Genomic DNA, 21,746 nt, shown 5'->3' with positions numbered 1-21,746 from the left:
TGAAGTTGAACTTCGAACTAACTGTTATTTTTGTAGGCTAACCTTGAACTAATTACAACAATCTCAGAGAGAGGCCAAGAAGTAAAAGCATGGGTTTTTGAATATGATTGGTATTTGATACTTCCTTCAATAACCCAACGGTTTGTTATCTCCAAAAGAAAAGTAATTTTTATCCTTTTTCCTCTTTAATGTCTTGAAATGGTGCTCAATATATCAGTCTGTGGTTGGGTTATGTGAAGTCTTTCTAGTTGAAAAATGTTTTTTTTTTCCATTATATCATAATTTGAGGTATTCATTTTTCAACTGTTTTACAAAAATCTTCTTAAATTTAAAACATGCTGATGTGACTTGTGTTTGCTTCATGACTGATCATTTAGTGAATTCATTTTTATACTAGAGAGCAAGAGCAACCCCACTTTTTTTTTTCTCTTAATCTAAATGATGCAGAGAAAGGAGATAAAAAAAACACCTGTTCAAATATTTCTGTATCTTGTCTCAGACCATAGAACAGGGAGGATTTATAATTGCTCGTAAAATTTTTATGGTATTCTCACCATTAGAAAGATGGTCTCATCTTCTGAAGTTGTGTTTGGTTACAGTTAAGTTTGATTTTTAGGAACATTTTCTATGGCCTCCCCTTTAATGTCAGAATTATCAAACTTTTGAAGGTTGACTATTTTGTAGGGTGATGACCATTTTATTCAATGTTCCTTTCGCCCCTACCCAGTTCGTGTTTTTATCTGTTTTTAGTAATGTTAGTAACATGCCTGACTTGTTTATAGGGCATTGGATGAAAAGACAGACGCATCCATTGCCTGACTTGTCACACTCTACATTTTTCTAATTCATTCATTTTCTCATTTTTTTTTTCCAAACACAATCTTTGTGATGGCAGTGCCAAAATCAAAATCTAGTAACAATTGGATGTGTGACCTGTCATCAAAATGTCACTTCTGAGCTTTTATTGGTAATAATTTTTCTTGAATTAACCCAACTTTGAGGACTGCTGACCGTTCATACATTGTAAAATGCAGTGGCCAAACTTCTCAATTATTCATGCCAGATTGAGTGCAGGTTCGATCTTTGGGTTTTATCTTTTTAGGATGACATTGTTTCTACCACCTTTTCTCACTTCATTTTCCTCCTGATTGATGTCTTTTGTAAGGGTACGATAGTGAAGCCGGCTAAAATGTCATCAACTCCTCTCCAAACAAAAAAGAAAGATCATCTGATTGCCAAACAACAATCACATGATGAAGGGGCCGGGCCTCCATGCATCGATAAGGTTTTCACCTGATTATCAATATGGTGGCGCACCATCACGGAAGATAAATCAATACCTGGAACAGCTCCATGTTGTTTGTCTGTTTGGAATTATAAGACCATGGGATACGTAGTTCAAAAGCATGGGGATTGACCGGGCCTCCATGCATCGATAAGGTTTTCACCTGATTATCAATATGGTGGCGCACCATCACGGAAGATAAATCAATACCTGGAACAGCTCCATGTTGTTTGTCTGTTTGGAATTATAAGACCATGGGATACGTAGTTCACAAGCATGGGGATTGACCATCTCTTCTCTCCAAAGGATGCAAAATGAGTGCTCCACAACGACGTCTATTGGGGGGAGATTACTGACCTTTTCAAGATGGGTGATGACTAATCTGAATGTAGATTACTTCCTAGCCTCTGAGAACTGGTAGCAGGCTATGGTGTACTCACCTGATAAATCAATATGGTGGCGCGCCATCACGGAAAATAAATCAATCCCTGGAACAGCTCCATATTGCATGCCTGTTTGGAATTTTATGGCCATTGGATATGTATGCAGAATGAGCGCGCCACAACGATGTCTACTGGGGGGAGATTACTGACCTTTTCAAGATGGGTTATGACTAATCTGAATGCAGATTACATTTCAAGATGGGTTATGACTAATCTGAATGCAGATTACTTCCTAGCCTCTAAGCACTGGTAGCAGGATATGGTATATCAGAATTTTGAATAAAATTCGGAGGATAGGAGTGGCCAAGGGCTTGCAATTAGTTGGTTTATATATAGATGGGAGGCTGCATAGGTTTTGATGGAGTAGGTTTGGACTTCAACGTTGATGGTACCGAGGAGTTCCATGGCTTTAATGTAGACAAATTGAAGAGATCATGCTGAAACCCCATGGAATTATTTGTGCACAAACTGCATTAGAAATTTATGAGGACATATGACTTACGTTAGAGATTACTAGTGTAAGCATCTGGAACTGCAGGTACAGAACAGTTCATTTCTCTCAATATGTTGATTCCCAGATTTTACTGGTATGGGTCCCAAAAGAATTTTTTTCTAAGAATTCAAAACTTGACTAGGATTTTCCATCTAAAGTGTCCATTTCATTTGTATTATTGATCTTTATCTCTTTCTGTTTTGTCCATGCCCTTAACAGGTGAGACAACAACTTTTGAACCAGGGAAACACATCCATGGCCTCCATCTGGTGTACAAGTTAAGTTTCTTTTAGTCATTTAGACATTTTTCTTATCTAAACTAACTAATTTGAAAACAACTCTCTTTCAATCCTCTCAGGTGAGAAAAGGACAGTATCTTGGCTCATTGCATGAGAGAGCAATCTATAACAGAAAATTGTATAATTCAAAATGTTGAAAAAAATTCTCCTAAACTTGTTTTCTTTTCAATCATTGTGAACCACTAATGTTGTAATCTCTTTGCATCCTTTAAATCATACAACAATTTGATAGTAAATTTCGAGGAATATTTTCTAAAACATGATCAACTTTTGACGAATCATACGATTCCGGCTCTCTGTTCATTTTAATTACCAAAACATGAATGGTAACGAATTCGGAGGTTTTTTTAAGTGGCTATTTCGCAGGTATAAAGTGACTATCTCGCAGGTTTCTCTATTTTTAGCAAGATAGTCACTTTAAACCTGCAAAATAGTCACTTCAAAGCACCTGAATTCCTTACTATTCACGTTTTGGTAATTAAACTGAATAGTGAGCCGGAACTGTAAATTCATCAAATTCAGCTCACGAAATGGAAATTCACCCAAATTTTAATGTTATCCAATCAAAGAATGTTGTCAACCTTAAAAATGATAAGAGTAATGTATAGAGGGTTAGGGTGATTCATTAAGGCTTTTTATTAATCAATATAGGCCTAAATTTATGCATGAACTCAGCACAAGTGTCCTATAGGTTTTCATGCACACTTTTCTTATTATCGAAAAGATAGTAGTCTTTCTTTATATTTAAAATGTTATAGTTTTATTTATCCGTTTTTGATATTTACCTACTGATGATCTCAAAATCTCTACTTGTGTAATATCTTGGTGATAGTCATAATCGTTGAACTTTTTTCTAAATTGCAATCAAAGTTAAATTTATTTTCTTGTGCATTGCCCATTTTAGATGAATTGCATCTATACTCATATGAAATTATTAGGTAAAAGTTTTCAATCGGTTGGCAACTTGAGACTCTACTTTGGGTTTAATAATGAGGATAAGCATTATGTTTTCAAGGATAATAAATAGAGGAATGAAGAAATCTACTAGTAAATTGAGGAAATCCACCTAGGCTTTAAAAAGAATAAGGTTAAAACAAGCTTAAATTAATAAAATTAGACAAGAAAAAAAAAATAGAAATATGTACATTCACAAAATGTTGGCGTAGCTCTAGTAGATGACAAACTAAGAGAAAGTTGATTGAGATGGTTTGAGCATGTTCAACAATGATCAGTTACAACCACTTAGTTAGAAGACTATGCTACTTGAAGGTTTTAAAAGCATGAGGGGAACCCAAATGAATGTTGATTGAGATAGAGAACATGTATAAGTACTCATTTTAAATAATATAAGACGTTGGCTTTAGAGAAAATTGAATAGAGGAACAAAGATGGCATTGGTGAACCCCAATCTTTGGGATAAGTGTTAGATGATGTTGGACCTCATCATTCATCATCGTCATTGTCATTGTTGTCATCATCATTCATTCATTATTATCATAGTCGTCATTGTCGTCATCATTTATTGTCAGTTTTGTCATCATCATTCATTCATTATTATCATAGTTGTCATTGTTGTCATCATCATTATTATCGTTTTCATAGTTCTCATCATCATCATAACAGTTTTGGGTACTGAATGAATCTTTTTCTTCCTCAATTCAATTTTTTTTTATGACATAGGAATTCAATTTTGTCTGAAGCAATGCTTGGAAATCGTAGATTGAACTAAATTTATTATCAAGTTCATGAGGAATGCATAATTTATGCTAATTGGCCTTCTATTCTAACCCATTTCATGTATTTAGGATTGGGACTGGGTGAATTGAGTGCAACTTTGTAGTGTTAAAAAAATACACAGATTGGGTTACCTTTAATCTCAATCCACACTATACAATTAGAAACTTTATAAAATTTTTAGAAAAACCTCTATAAATTGATCAAAATGACCTCTATATTATAGATGCTTCTAAAATTAAACTTGGCATTGAAGCATTATATTTTCTAAAAATTTGTAGTCCCCCTTGATTTAAGAAATTCTAAGTCATAATCTCATTTAGAATTATTTTGATTCCCTATTTTTTTTTGGTTTCGGTGTTCCTATTATTTAGATGCTTTTAAAAGTAAACATGGCGCTGAGGCATTATATTTTCTGAAAAGTTGTACCCTTGATTTGAGAAATTCTAAGTGATAATCACATAGGAGGATGATTTTGATTCCCTATTTTTGTTTGATTTCGGTTGTATGTATTTTTTATTTGAAATTCAATACTCTGCACTCGAATCTTTTCTCTAAGTGATAATCTCGTATAGAATGATTTCGATTCCCTATTTTTGTTTGGTTTCGGTGTTCCTATTGTGTAGATGCTTTTAAAAGTAAACTTGGCACTGAGGCATTATATTTTATGAGAAGTTTTCCCCTTGATTTTAGAAATTCTAAGAGATAATCACATATGAGGATGATTTTGATTTCCTATTTTTGTTTGATTTCGGTGTTTATGTATTTTTTATTTGAAATTCATTACTCGACTCTTTTCTCTATATAGCACTCAACTCTTTTCTCTATATGGCATGCAAGTACTGTGATCGCAAATAGAATGATGGTGGTTGGTGGTGAATCTGTTGATAGATTTATTAGAAGATGTATAGCAGAATAGGTAATTGAATGCTATTTTACATTTTGAATTTCAAAGCTAATGCAACAGATGAGCAATTACTTTCTCCAATATCTAAGTATTGCAAGAACTTACTATGATTCCCCATTTAAATGCTTAATTTCGAGAATGTTTCTTGGAATACAACTTCCCTAAAGTGTACCTGTCACCAAAAAATTTCCATTGGACTATGTAAAATTTGTTGTTGGCACAAGTATTTTATTTATATTCATGTTGATTTGATTTCAAATGGATTTTTTTCATGTTTTGGCATCACTCATTAACACCATCATCGGGAAAATGTTAATTCATTTTTCTTCAATGTTGGGTATTGTTTTACAAATTAATTTTGTAGTTTAGCTCATGGAAAATCTTAGATCTTACAATGCATTGCGAAGAGCCTAAGATTTGATGGTTTTGAGCAACTTTTTTCAACTTGTGTAGTTTATGTTTATTTGTTTCACTTATGTGTATGTGTGTTCCTTGCTAGAATTTCATGATTTGAGGTTTGCATATTTAGCTTCTTTTCAATGTTTCAACTATGTAAGCATATTTGCTTGCATTAAATTGTAGCTAAGTTTTAGACTATACGATTGGAAGAATTGTGCATGTAATATCCAAAAGTTGCACTCAACAAATTTTATTTTGTGCATTTGTAGCTAATATTCATGAAGGTTCCTCAATTTATATTGGAGTACGTACATTTTAAGAATTTTTTTACCTCATTTATGGTATGTTTTGTATCTTAGAACGAAAAATTGTTTAATTGGGTGCCTTCTTAAGGGTATTCTATTACAAATTACCTAATCTTGTTTTATTTTCAATCATTTTGAATCATTAGCAAAAGACTTCACCCCACGCCTAGTAATCTGTACAAGTAATCTAGAAAATTGTACTCAACTAATTTTATTTTGTGCATTTGTATATGTTGCAAAGATGGCCCTTTCGCTTCCTTTCTCCCAACATTGACATTGTAACTTGGTCCGTCTTGGAAACAAACCCACATTTTGGAGCAATTCATAACAGTTTTGTGAACATCTCAAGACAGAGTTGAATGGAGAAATAGGATTGATGTTGCAGACCCCAATATTTGGATTTATTGGCCTCATGAAGCTTCAAAAAAGCTAATGACAATCAGATTGAGTGTTGAACCAAGAAAGCTTAATGGTACAACTGTGGACAATGTTGTTGATGAACTGGTAGTTTTGTTAACATAGTTTGAGGTGGGAGACTAAGCTAAATAAGACTTCTATTATGGATATTTTGTAGTCTAAGGGGTTTTTATGATATTTCATATTTTACTACGTTGGCAATGCAACATCATAGGGTTTTCCTTCTTAGAGGTTGCATTAAGGATTGAATCATTTTTTAAGTCAGGTAACTTTGAGCATCTTATGGTTTATAGATGAGCTCAGTTGGCATAATTATATTATTTTTGTTGTTGTTGACACAAAAAGCCATCTTCGCATGCAATCAAATTCATTGATTTTGACGAATGCAAGAGCATTCACTGGGTAGGAAAAAAGATTTGAAGATATTCTACAACAAAAGATATAACTCTAGATAGAGTTGAACGGAAAAGTAGGATTATTGTTGCCAACCCGAATATTTTGAGTCCAATGATAAGAGGACTGTTTCAGATGCTATAGGCCCCAAAAGCCATTTGCATACATTCAAATTCATTGATCTTCCTTTCAAAAAAAAAAAAAAATCGTTGATCTTGACTCATGCCAAGGTATTTTCTGGGTCATAAGAAAAGATCCAAAGACACATGCCTTGTCACATGGATGCTCTGGTTAGAGTTGAATGGCGGAATAAGATCAATGCTGCTGTGCCCAATCTTTGGGATAGGCAAAAAAAAACGGAAAAAAAAAAAGATTGATGATGAATAGGGAGGGGAGGAGGTTGGTGTAAAGGCTATTGTTCCCCCTAGCGGAAAAAAGGGTAGTTGGCCACTTTGAATGTGATATATCCTAAGGAATTGTGGGTTTGACTATCCAACGTCCACAGAGAAGAACAATGCTGCTCATTTCAATACCCACAATTACCACCATTAATTTCAATTACTATACAATATTGGAGTTACTAAATCTCTCTTTTATAGGGAAAATGAATTCACTTGATGTATATATATTACGAATCCTTGCTATCGCAGAATCATATACACATTTTCACATAGCTCATAACAATTTCCTCTCATCTGGTGCATAAGACAAAGTTTCGGTTTCTATGCGGGGTTCACTGATCTTATAGGGCTCAAAGTGTATTTAAAAATAACATAACTTATAATAAATGAAAGATTGTCAGCTCATCATGTTCATCTTGACAGTCCAAGTTAATCGTTCATGATACCTTCATCTTAATTTCGTTTTAAGGTACTTACTATCATTTTGTTTGCATGCAGGTATGTGGGCCTAATAACTGCTCATGTGATGGCCTAACATATTGTTTTTCCTTTTTTACCAATGGATAACCTTTAACTTTAGAGAGTGAAGATGAACTTGCTATGCATAATTGCATCTTTAAGGTTTTCTTCTTCAATTTACCTGAGAAAGGTTTCTTTTAATGGTAATGTTAGGATGCATCCTTTTTGGCCTTAACTTTTCTTATTTATTTTCTATTTCAATTTTTTTATATTCTTATTGTCACAAACAAGATGAGCCACGAAATCCTGAATTAGAGAGAAAGAACTTGGGCCAGGAGGAGAAGATGGCTCTGGTGATAAGAACTTTAGAGAGTTCAGATGAACTTGCTATGCATAATTGCATCTTTAAGGTTTTCTTCTTCAATTTACCTGAGAAAGGTTTCTTTTAATGGTAAGGTTCTCTTCTTCAATTTACCTGAGGATGATCAGTCTAGAGATAAAGAAGTCTAATATCAAGACAATGATCAAGATAATTTCAGAGATGGTCATGATAGACGAATATCTTCTAGGGTTCATTTGAGCCAAGAATGGGAAATTTAAGGATGAAAGGTTTGACACAAAAAAATATGATGATGATAAGTACAGAGATAAAGACCGAAAAGATCTTGACAAGGATAATAGACAGCAAGATGATAAGCACATAGATGACCACTCCTCGAGATCATGCTAGCAACAGCCCTGACACCAAGCATTTCAGGGATGTAAGACAGACTGCAGATAACTGTCACAAGAATTTTAAGCTCAAGACAATTATAATGATGGTAGCCCACAGTTTGACAACCAAGGCTACAATGGAAAGAAGAGATCCACCAATGATATTGAGTATCACTATGATCATAAGGTCTACCAACAAGCACCGCTCCCATGTGGAGGAAAAGCCTTGAGCAATAAGTGGAGTTACACTTGCTGATAAGGTATTTTTCGTTTCATCCAAGCAGGATCTGAAGAAGGTCTCAATCACACCATGTTGATGTGGATTTTCTACTATAAGCAGTAGGAAATGGAAGAGTTCTTTCAGTTTAAGTGTGCTCATGTTGCATAAGAAATGCAAGTATCCTTTATTCTTCTATTCAGTTACTTTTGCAGTGCTCTTTTTCACTTGGAGTACATGGCTGGAATTGTTCCTGCAATGCAATTTAGTGTTCAGCATATTGCAGTCCACCACCATTGGTGTTGGTGCCCTGGTGCCCCAGATGCTCATTGATTAGGTTCTTCTGATTGACAAACCAGTTTTTATATGGCCTTAGCTCGTGAATTATTTACCCATCAGATAATCAATCTACAACTATAAATGGTAATGGTGTGCTGGAAGCTAATGTCTGTCTCATCACTACAAATATGGTTTAGCAATGGCATTTTGCACCTGACCATCACTTAAGGCTCAACTTGGATTCCTAGGACAAGTGTTGACTTGTTAGGATGATCATAAATCCATTTCATACTCTGTTTTTGGACCATTCTCCATGTTTTTTCTGGCTGTCTCGAAGGAATTACAGATCAGATTTGTATGATAATTGACTTGGGTTGATTTTTTGCCAAGGATATTTCCAAGGTGGGGTCCAGCCAATAATGATGGATCTTTTCCGTTATTCAGATCTGCAATAGTTGAATTGGGACAAGATCTGTGTTGCTAACTACAAATATTTGTGATAGGGGGACTGATAAAGATGTTGACTTCTTGAAGAATCAGATTTGCTGCCTCATAGATTTAAGTTGCACATGTTGTTACTTGCTGTATTTTTGTGATATTTATTGCTCACTTTGGGAAGGCCAAAAATAACGTATATGGAGTTAGAATTGATATTTAGACATGCATATGGTTCAAGAATGGAATTGAATGGTGAAATAGGATTCATGTTGCTGACCCCAATGTTTGGCATAAATGGTGACACGACAAATTGTTCGCCTTTTCTAGATTTTATTTTCATTGAAGATTGGAATCTATTTCTTTCTAGTAATTCTGCATCCCGTTATCTATTGGTTTTAGATGTATGCTTAACTTGTGGCAGTAGTGGGCTCTAGACATAATTGAATGGACGAACAGGATTCGCTCTGCCAAAGAGGCTGGATGTTGATTCTTAACTTGTAGCTTCCAGTATAATTCAAAAGTCATCCTCTTCTTGCGAAGGTGAATCATGTGAGGGTCAAGGGTAAGTTTGTGCATTGTATCTTTCTCATAACCTAGATGGGATTTTCATTTTGTGCTCATTTTGCAATATCTGCTAAATTTTCGGATCCATTGGTAGACTCTAAGGATTCTCTACTAATGGTTTACCAGTGTACATGGGGCATAAGTGGCTGGACTTACCATTAGCTTGAAGAAGAATTAAATTATAGAAAGTCAATTTTAATCAGGATGACTAAAGCTCCATGAAACCACCTTGGCTCTGCTAAGGATGGCCTCTTTTGGGTTTGTGATTGCGGTACTTGTGGGAAGTAGTAACTTAATCGAATGTCCATTTATAATGTTTTATTTTGTGGAAAGTACCAATAAGTGTTGTTTGATATGTGTGAAAAGGAAGAAAGGCTCAATATAGTCAATTATTGCCTTGGCATTTATGTACTGTTGTAAATGAGGATGGTTTCATGTGAAGGATCATTGTTCTTTGTGTCGAATTAGATCAGTCACATAATTTTCTATATAAATAACAAGAATCACAACTATGGACCCTTCTCCATTTAACAAAATGGAGGATAGGTACATTATCGCCTTCGAAAATAAAAGATTCTGTCTTGTTTGAAGTATTTTCCCAAAATTAAGATTATTGAAACAATTGATATCATTATATGTAGATGTATGGATAATTTGACGTCTATGTTCACACATGATCATTGGGCCCACATGGAGATGATGATTCAATGACTGATATCTGGTGGGGATGATCTCTTTAGATCCATCCTCACAAAAAATCTGCACACTCCAAAACTTCTAACTCAATCCATTGAGGAATTCAAGTTAACAGGTTAAACCTTCTATTGTCGAGCCGCTCTATTCTTTATTAGTTTATAGCCTTCTTTATTAGTGTATGTTTTAGCTTTTAACACTTTAAAATTAGTGGTTGATCAAAATCAAATTTTGTAAATAGTACACAAACCCCTAATTAGACGATGTAACAATTTTGTAGATTTTGGTTTGCCCTTCAACCATTTCCTCTTTGACTTTTATCTGTTATACACTTGGGTTTCTACACCTTTTCCTTTTACTACACTCACCCATTCTTATTTTATTTGTTCAAGGTACCCAGTAAAATATGATAACCATCTCTCTGGTCCCAATTAACAGTTGATTTGCTCTAACAGTATCAACCATCTCTCTGAACCTCCATAAGTCTCACATCATCAAGGTTCGACTATGAAAGTTTTATATATATATATATCTTTAGATAGACCCCACCAGCAGTATTCTCCCTCTGTGGTTTTGTTTTTATTGAGAAGATGTCACAGAAGACTTGGCTTTGGATAGAGTAAAATGGAGGAACGGGATTTGTTTGGCCGACCCCAAATCTTTGGGGTTAGGATTTGTTATTGTTGTCAGAATACTTATCACCCCTTTTTGAATTTCAGCTAGATACTTCCACAACTGATGAAATTTATGTGTTCAATTGCAATTTATGGGCTCAAGAATTACTCTGGTGTCTGTGCAAGATGGAACTTGAGGTATCTATCCATCCCTACCTAGTAGATATATCTTAACCAGCAATGTTCTCATTTTCCTGTTGTTACAACAGAGAAATAGAGTCATTATGAATTCATGTTTATCAACAAAATAAATATGATTTGGACTAACTTGGTAAAGTATGATTTCCGTTACTTTTTTTTGCTAGGCAGGCAAGGATGATCCACTGCCAATGTGTAGGTGGGTCCAATGAGATTTGAACCTAGGCTAGGTCGTGGGATCAACACTCTAGATACCTTGATTCACGAGTGTACACATAGAGAATGAAAAGCTACAATACGAAATGGGTATATGATTCTTGCTTGACTCTTTAAGTATTTCGCTTATTTGAATTATTATTCGTTTTAATTCCCTGTCCTCTAATTCTCAAAACTCATTAAGCTTTAGCTGATATCTTGTCCATGGTTACTAAAAGCTTTACAAAATCTGAAACAGGTAGGTCACCAAGTAAGGCAACTTCATAATTCTACCAAAAAGGACCAAATTTGCAGCAGCTACTTAGGATATTACCACACATTGTACTGATTGAGACTTAGATGGTCGAAAGAAAGATGATTTAGGTCCACAGAAATAGATAGATGGCCCCAAACAAATGATCATAGTAAGACCAATTGATGAACTAATTCATATATAATTATGTGAACAATAACTTTTGTTCAAATGTAAAATACTATGTTGGGCCATCGGATCATCTGATGAAATGCGTGATCAATCACTAGTAGCAAAGTTGGGATTTTACACTACCGGCCCATCCTAGACCTTTAAATTACTTTAATACACTATGCACTATGTTATTAAATTATGCTAAGCCAATCTAGCATTAAATTAATAATTCCCATAAATTATTCTTATTGGAATGCCAAGATGTATGTATGTTTATATTGTTAGAATCTTAATTTCTATCTGAGAAATGATATTGAGCTCAATTTTCATTATTACCATAAATTAAAAAATCAATTTAAGATCATAGATGATATAATTAGGTCTGGTGCCTTCCTTAACCTGGGCCACATTCATCTTTAACCTTTTTTTTTTATCTAGGATAGAGATTGGAACCATATCTTGATGACAAACAATATCAAACACTCCAAACGACTTTGAAATATGCATGAATTTAATTTTTATAAAACCCAAAACCAGCCCAGTCGTTAGGGTCAGGTTTGGGCTCAATCAAGGTTGGCTTGGACTTTTCCATTGATAGACTTATTATTAATAAAGCACGATTTAGGCATAACCCCCCATGTTTTGATGAATATTTGACATACTCCAATGTTTTTCAAGTTGATGAAATGCACCAATTGAGCCCAGTCTTCTTATAATTCAGTCTTTGAAACCTTGGGACAAAAGAAAAATAAAAACACTTTACTTTGTTTGATTTCACGTCTTCGAAAGGGTCATTTAGCCCACATGGACGAATTATACGATTCTGGCTCACTGTTCATTTTAATTACCAAAACGTGAAATGAATTCGGAGGTTTTTTAAATTGACTATTTCGCAGGTTTAAAGTGACTATCTCGTAGGTTTCATTATTTTTAGCGGGACAATCACTTTAAACCTACGAAATAGTCACTTCAAAACACTTGAATTCATTACCATTCATGTTTTGGTAATTAAAATAATTAGCGAGCCGGAACTATAAATTCATCAAATTCAGCCTCACGAAATGGAAATTCACCCAAATTTCAATGTTATCCAATCAAAGAATGTTGTCAACCTTAAAAATGATTAGAGTAATGTGAAGAGGCTTAGGGTGATTCATTAGGCCTTCTTATTAATCAATATAGGCCTAAATTTATTCATGAACTTAGCACAAGTGTCCTATAGGTTTTCATGCACACACTTTTCTTATTATCGAAAAGATAGTAGTCTTTCTTTGTATTTAAAATGTTATAGTTTTATTTATCTATTTTTGATATTTACCTATCGATGATCTCAAAATCTCTACTTGTATAATATCTTGGCGATAATCATAATCGTCGAAGCTTTGTTCTAAATTGCAGTCAAAGTTAAATTTATTTTCTTGTGCATTGCCCCTTTTCGATTAATTGCATCTATACTCATATGAAATTATTAGGCAAAAATTTTCAATCAGTTGCCAACTTGAGACTCTACTTTGGGTTTAATAATGAGGATAAACATTATGTTTGCAAGGATAATAAATTGAGAAATGAAGAAATCTAATAGTAAATTGAGGAAATCCACCTAGGCTTTAAAAAGATAAGGTTAAAACAAGCTTAAATTAATAAAACTAGACTTATTAGGCAAAAATTTTCAATCAGTTGCCAACTTGAGACTCTACTTTGGGTTTAATAATGAGGATAAACATTATGTTTGCAAGGATAATAAATTGAGAAATGAAGAAATCTAATAGTAAATTGAGGAAACCCACCTAGGCTTTAAAAAGATAAGGTTAAAACAAGCTTAAATTAATAAAACTAGACAAGAAAAAAATTAGAAATATGTACATTCACAAAATGTTGGAGTAGCTCCAATAGATGACTAACTAAGATAAAGTTGATTGAGATGGTTTGAGCATGTTCAACAATGATCAGTTACAACCCCTTAGTTACAAGACTATGCTACTTGAAGGTTTTTAAAGAATGAGGGGAACCCAAATGAATGTTGATTAAGATAGAAAATGTGTATAAGTACTCATTTTAAATAATATAAGACGTTGGCTTTGGAGAAAATTGAGTAGAGGAACAAAGATGGCATTTAGTGAATCCAAATCTTTGGGATAAGTGTTTGATGATGTTGGACCTCATCGTTCATCATCGTCGTTGTCATTATTGTCATCATCATTCATTCATTATTGCCATAGTTGTCATTGTCGTCATCATTCATTGTCATTTTTGTCGTCATCATTCATTGTCATTTTTGTCATCATCATTCATTCATTATTATCATAGTTGTCATTGTTGTCATCATCATTATTATCGTTGTCATAGTTCTCGTCATCATCATAACGGTCCCTAATAGTTTTGGGTACTAAATGAATCTTGTTCTTCCTCAATTCAATTTTTTTCTTATGACATAGGAATTCAATTTTGTCTGAAGACATGCCTGGAAACCCTAGATTGAACTGAATTTATTATCAAGTTCATGAGACATGCATAATTTATGCTAATTGGCCTTCTATTCTAACCCATTTCATGTATTTAGGATTGGGACTGGGTGAATTGAGTGCAACTTTGTAGTGTTTAAAAAAAATACCCAGACTGGGTTACCTTAATCTCAATCAACACTATACAATTAGAAACTTTATAAAACTTTTAGAAAAACCTTTGTAAATAGATCAAAATGATCTTTATATTATAGATGCTTCTAAAATTAAACTTAAAATTGAAGCTTTATATTTTCTAAAAATTTGTAGTCCCCCTTGATTTAAGAAATTCTAACTATTAATCTCATTAAGAATGATTCTGATTCCCTATTTTTGTTTGGTTTCGGTGTTCGTATTGTTTAGATGCTTCTAAAGGTAAACTTGGCGTTGAGGCATTATATTTTATGAAAAGTTGTACCCTTGATTTGAGAAATTCTAAGTGATAATCACATATGAGGATGATTTTGATTCCCTATTTTTGTTTGATTTCGGTTGTATGTATTTTTTATTTGAAATCTATTACTCTACTATTTTCTCTATATAGCACTCGAATCTTTTCTCTAAGTGATAATCTTGTATAGAATGATTTCAATTCCCTATTTTTGTTTGGTTTCGGTGTTCCTATCGTGTAGATGCTTTTAAAAGTATTTGGCACTGAGGCATTATATTTTATGAGAAGTTTTCCCCTTGATTTTAGAAATTCTAAGAGATAATCACATATGAGGATGATTTTGATTTCCGTGTTTATGTACTTTTTATTTGAAATCCATTACTCGACTCTTTTCTCTATATGGCATGCAAGTACTGTGATCTCAGGTATAACGATGGTGGTTAGTGGTGAATTTGTGGATTTATTAGAAGATGTATAGTAGAATAGGTAATTGAATGCTCTTTTATTTTACATTTTGAATTTCAAAGCTAATGCAACAGACGAGCAATTAGTCATCTTATTAGTCATTACTTTCTCCAATATCTAAGTATTGCAAGAACTTACTATGATTCCCCATTTAAATGCTTAATTTTGAGAATGTTTCTTGGAACACAACTTCCTTAAAGTTTACTTGTCACCAAAAAATTTCCATTGGACTATGTAAAATTTGTTTTTGGCAGAAGTATTTTATTTATATTCATTGTTGATTCTATTTCAAAGGGATTTTTTTCAAGTTTTTGCATCACTCATTAACACCACCATTGGGAAAATATTAATTCATTTTTCTTCTATGTCTGGGTATTGTTTTACAAATTAATTCAGAAGTTTAGCTCAAGGAAAATCTTCAATCTTATAAGGCATTGAGAAGAACCTAAAATTTGATGGTTTTGAGCAACTTTTTTCAACTTGTGTAGTTTATGTTTATTTGTTTCGCTTATAGTTGAAATTCTTGTAAGGCTAGCAAATCTAATGAGCAGAGGATCATGTTATTCATTGTGTATGTGTGTTCCTTTCTAGAACTTCATGACTTGAGGTTTGCATATTTGGCTTCTTTTCAATGGTTTCAACTACGTAGGCATACTTGCTTGCATGAAATTGTAGCTAAGTTTTAGACTGAAAGATTGGAAGAATTGTGCATGTAGCTAATATTATTTTGTGCATTTGTAGCTAATATTCATGAATGTTCCTCAATTAAAATGGAGCATGTACATTTTAAGAAATTTTTTACCTCATTTATTGTATGCTTTTGTATCTTAGAAAGAAAAATTGTTTAATTGAGCGCCTTCTTAAGGTATTCTATTACAAATTTTGTGCATTTGTAGCTAATATTCATGAATGTTCCTCAATTAAAATGGAGCATGTACATTTTAAGAAATTTTTTACCACATTTATTGTATGCTTTTGTATCTTAGAAAGAAAAATTGTTTAATTGAGTGCCTTCTTAAGGTATTCTATTACAAATTACCTAATCTTGTTTTCTTTTCAATCACTGTGAATCATTAACAAAAGACTTCACCCCACGCCTAGTAATCTGCACAAGTAATCTGGAAAATTGTACTCAACAAATTTTATTTTGTGCATTTGTAGCTAATATTGATGAAGGTACCTCAATTTATAATGGAGTACGTACCTTTTAAGAAAATCTTTTAAGAAATTGTTTACCTCGTTTATGGTATGTTTTGTATCGCAGGAAGAAAAATTGTTTCATTTGGTGCCTTCTTAAGGGTATTCTATAACAAATTACCCAATCTTGTTTTCTTTTCAATCATTGTGACGCATTAACAAAAGACTTTACACCCCATGCCCACACCTAGTAATCTAAAAAATTGTATGTTGGAAATGCACTGTTGATATTCATTTACCTATAACTCTAGAGCTGAAAGGATCTTTTCTGGAAAGTATATGATGCAAAGATGCATTGACATTGAAACTTGTTCCGTCTTGAAGACAAACCCACATTTTGGAGCAATTCATAACAGTTGTGAACATCTCAAGACAGAGTTGAATGGAGAAATAGGATTGATGTTGCAAACCCCAATATTCGGATTTATTGGCCTCATGAAGCTTCAAAAAAGCTAATGACAATCAGATTGAGTGTTGAACCAAGAAAGCTTGATGGTGCAACTGTGGACAATGTTGTTGATGAATTAGTAGTTTTGTTAACATAGTTTAAGGTGGGAGACTAAGCTAAATAAGACTTCTGTTATGGATATTTTGTAGTCTAATTATGATATTTCGTATTTTACTACGTTGGCAATGCAACATCGTAGGGTTTTCCTTGTTAGAGGTTGCTTTAAGGATTGAATCATTTTGAAGTCAGGTAACTTTGAGCATCTTATGGTTTATAGATGAGCTCAGTAGGCGTAATTATCTTATTTTTGTAATTGTGGTGTTGTTGACACAAAAGCCATCTTGCATGCAATCAAATTCATTGATTTTGACGAATGTTAGAGCCTTCACTGGGTAGGAAAAAAGATTTGAAGATATTCTACAACAAAAGATATAACTCTAGATAGAGTTGAACGGAAATGTAGGATTGTTGCCAACTCGAATATTTTGAGTCCAATGGTAAGAGGACTGTTTCAGATGCTATAAGCCCCAAAAGCCATGTTCGCATACATTCGAATTCGTTGATCTTGACTCATGCCAATGTATTTTCTGGGTCATAAGAAAAGATCCAAAGACACATGCCTTGTCACATGGATGCTCTAGTTAGAGTTGAATAGCGGAATAAGGTCAATGCTGCTGTGCCCAATCTTTGGGATAGGCAAAAAAAACGGAATAAAAAAAAATTGATGATGAAGAGGGAGGAGGAGGTTGGTGTAAAGGCTATTGCTCCCCCTAGAGGAATAAAGGGTAGTTGGCCACTTTGAATGTGATATATCCTAAGGAATTGTGGGTTTGACTATCCAAGGTCCACGGAGAAAAACAATGCTGCTCATTTCAATACCCACAATTACCACCATTAATTTCAATTACTATACAATATTGGAGTTACTAAATCTCTCTTTTATAGGGAAAATGAATTCACTTGATGCATCTATATTAGGAATCCTTGCTATCGCAGATTCATGTACACATTTTCACATAGCTCATAACAATTTCCTCTCATCTGGTGCATAAGACAAAGTTTCGGTTTCTATGCGGGGTTCACTGATCTTATAGGGCTCAAAGTGTATTTAAAAATGAAAATAACTTATAATAAATGAAAGATTGTCAGCTCATCATGTTCATCTTGACAGACCAATTAAATTGTTCATGATACCTTTATCTTAATTTCATTTTAAGGCACTTACTATCATTTTGTTTGCATTCTACGTGGGCCTAATAAATGCTCATGTGATGGCATAACATGCTATTTTTCCTTTTTTACCAATGGATGACCTTTAACGTTAGAGACTGCAGATGAACTTGCTATGCATAATTGCATCTTTAAGGTTTTCTTCTTCAATTTACCTGAGAAAGGTTTCTTTCAATGGTAATGTTAGTATTCATCCTTTTTGGCCTTAACTTTTCTTATTTGTTTTCTACTTCAAAATTATTTTTTTTTCTTATTGTCACAAACAAGATGAGCCACGAAATCCTGAATTAGAGAAAGAACTTGGGCCAGGAGGAGAAGATGGCTCTGGTGATAAGAACTCTAGGGGGTTCATTTGAGCCAAGAAAGGAAACTTTAAGGATGAAAGGTTTGACACAAAAAAATATGATGATGACAAGTATCCACTCCTCGAGATCATGCTGGCAACAGCCCTGACACTAAGCATTTCAGGGATGTAAGACAGACTGCAGATAACTGTCACAAGAATTTTAAGCTCAAGACAATTATAATGATGGTAGTCCACATTTTGAAGACCAAGGCAACAATGGAAAGAAGAGTTCCATCAATGATAATGAGTATCACCATGATCTTAAGGTCTACCAACAAGCACTGCTCCCATGTGGAGAAAAAAATCCTTGAGCAATAAGTGAGAGTCACACTTGCTGATAAGGGAAGGTCTCAATCACACCATGCCGATGTGGATTTTCTACTATAAGCAGTAGGAAATGGAAGAGTTCTGTCAGTGTGCTCATGTTGCATAAGATCAATGCAAGTATTCTTTATTCTTCTATTCAGTTACTTTTGCAGCGCTCTTTTTCACTTGGAGTACATGGCTGGAATTGTTCCTGCAATGCAATTTAGTGTTCAGCATATTGCAGTACACCTCCATTGGTGTTGGTGCCCCAGATGCTTATTGATTAGGTTCTTCCGATTGACAATCCAATTTTTTTATGGCCTTAGCTCGTGAATTATTTATGCATCAGATAATCAATCTACAACTATAAATGTTAATAGTTTGCTGGAAGCTAATGTCTGTCTCATCACTACAAATATGGTTTAGCAATGACATTTTGCACCTGAATCATGCATGGGGAAATGACTATGCTAGTAACCATCACTTAAGGCTCAACTCGGATTCCTAGGACAAGTGTTGACTTGTTAGGATGATCATAAATCCATTTCATACTCTGTTTTTGGACCATTCTCCTTGTTTTTTCTGCCCGTCTCAAAGGAATTACAGATCAGATTTGTATGATAATTGACTTGGGTTGATTTTTTTCCAAGGAAATTTCCAAGGTGTGGTCCAGCCAATAATGATGGATCTTGTCCATTTCTCAGATCTGCAATAGTTGAATTGGGACAGGATCTGTGTTGCCAACTGCAAATATTTGTGATAGGGGGCTGATAAAGATGTTGACATCTTGAAGACTCAGATACGCTGCCTCATAGGTTTAAGTTGCACATGTTGTTACTTGCCGTATTTTTGTGATATTGAGTTATTGCTCACTTTGGGAAGACCAAAAATAACGTATACGGAGTTGGAATTGATATGAAGACATGCATATGGTTCAAGAATGGAATTGAATGGTGAAATAGGATTCATGTTGCTGACCCCCCAATATTTGGCATAAATGGTGACACGACAAATTGTTCGCCTTTTCTAGATTTTATTTTCATTGAAGATTGGAATCTATTTCTTTCTAGTAATTCTGATATACTAGTAAGAAATGGAAATCTTCCTCCATCATTTAAGGACTGAACAAGCTCATTCATGAACATATATCATATATAAGCAACATGACCAATGGTGATTGGCTGTACTGTTTCACCTGTGATCACCCTTTCGACTATGTTGCAGAACAGAAGAGGAAGGAAATGGTGCATTTAGTTCCCGATATATTCTTTGGGGATTATTATATATAATTACATGTTAAATTATGAACACTCTATGGGGGTGTGGTGTGTTGATGATAGACCATAGTGAATAGTACACAAACCCCTAATTAGACGATGTAACAATTTGTAGATTTTGGTTTGCCCTTCAACCATTCCTCTTTGCCTTTTATTTGTTATACACTTGGGTTTCTACACCTTTTCCTTTTACTGCACTCACCCATTCTTATTTTATTTGTTCGGCTGACCCCAAATCTTTGGGGTTAGGATTTGTTATTGTTGTCAGAATACCTATCACCCCTATTTGTCTGCAAATTTATGGGGGCTCCAGAACTACTCTGGTGTCTGTGCAAGATGGAACTTGAGGTATCTATCCATCCCTCCCTAGTAGATATATCTTGACCATTTCTTTGACAATGTTTTCATTTTCCTGTCGTTACAACCGAGAAATAGAGTCATTATGAATTCATGTTTATCAACAAACTAAATCATGATGTGGACTAACTTGGTAAAGTACAATTTCCATTACCTTTTTTTTGCTAGGCAGGCAAGGGTGATCCACTGCCAATGTGAAGGTGGCTTCAACGAGATTTGAACCTAGGCTAGGTCGTGGGATCAACACTCCAGACACCTGGATTCACGAGTGTACACATAGAGAATGAAAAGAAGATCAAGCTACAATACGAAATGGGTATATTGATTCTTGCTTGACCCTTATTAAGTTCGCTTATTTGAATTATTATTCGTTTTAATTCCCCGTCCTCTAATTCTCAAAACCCATTAAGCTTTAGTTGATATCTTGTCCATGGTTACTAAAAGCTTTACAAAATCTGAAACAGGTAGGTCACCAAGTAAGGCAACTTCATAATTCTACCAGAAAGGACCACACATATTACTGATTGAGATTTCGACGATCGAAAGAAAGATGGTTTAGATGCACAGAAATAGATAGATGGCCCCAAACAAATGATCATAGTAAGACCAATTGATGAACAATTCATATATAATTATGTGAACAATAACTTTTGTTCAAATGTAAATTAAAATACTCTGTTGGGCCATCGGATCATCTGATGAAATGCACGATAGATCACTAGTAGCAAAGTTGGGATTTTACACCACTGGCCCATCCTTTAAATTACTTCAATAAACTATGCATGTCAATAAATTATGCTAAGCCAATCTAGCATTAAATTAATAATTCTCATAAATTATTCTTATTGGAATGCCAAGATGTATGTATGTTTGTATTGTTAGAATCTTAATTTCTATCTGAGAAATGATATTGAGCTCAATTTTCATTATTACCAATGTTTTTCAAGTTGATGAAATGCACCAATTGAGCCCAGTCTTCTTATAATTCAGTCTTTGAAACCTTGGGAAAAAGAAAATAAAAACACTTTACTTACGTAGTTAGATTTCATGTCTTAGATAGGGTCATTTGGCCCGCATGGATTACCAAATTGGCAATCCAACATGACAGCCTTTTTTATATAATGAAAAATTCTAATTCAAAAAATAAAAAAAGTAAAAAAGAGTAAAAAATAAAAAGAAATATTTTTCGATCTTGTTCGTAGGTGTTAAAAATGGATGGCTATTAAGCTCCCAAAACTTAAAATTAAAATTCAACTATGGAAAATAATATTTTTTGAAGAAAAAAAAAAATCGACCTTATTAGAATTTTGTTCCTACAAGACTGGTATCAGATCATATGTTTTGGATGCCAAAG

General features: G+C 34.0%; 1 long non-coding RNA gene across 4 annotated transcripts in view; it reads left to right on the top strand.

The window, feature by feature from the left end:
• Positions 1 to 21,249, top strand: part of LOC147405347 (uncharacterized) — a 35,933-nt gene extending 14,684 nt beyond the window's left edge. Inside the window, exons 6-13 of one of the 4 annotated variants that reach the window (XR_015175905.1) lie at positions 37 to 2,315; positions 2,441 to 2,498; positions 7,575 to 10,939; positions 11,160 to 11,252; positions 11,420 to 11,558; positions 20,285 to 20,383; positions 20,561 to 20,708; positions 20,857 to 21,249. This is a non-coding gene — a long non-coding RNA (uncharacterized LOC147405347). Of the gene's footprint in view, positions 1 to 36; positions 10,940 to 11,159; positions 11,253 to 11,419; positions 11,559 to 20,284; positions 20,384 to 20,560; positions 20,709 to 20,856 lie in introns of all 4 variants that reach the window. The other 3 variants (XR_015175903.1, XR_015175902.1, XR_015175901.1) reach the window with 3 other exon arrangements.
• The last annotated feature ends 497 nt before the right edge of the window (positions 21,250 to 21,746 follow it).

Source organism: Akebia trifoliata, chromosome 3 (assembly GCF_017979445.1).
Source record: "Akebia trifoliata isolate Shusen 1 chromosome 3, ASM1797944v1, whole genome shotgun sequence".
In the NCBI taxonomy this organism is placed as follows: domain Eukaryota; kingdom Viridiplantae; phylum Streptophyta; class Magnoliopsida; order Ranunculales; family Lardizabalaceae; genus Akebia; species Akebia trifoliata.
Note: the sequence above shows the minus strand (reverse complement) of the source record. Positions and strands in the feature narration are given on the sequence as shown.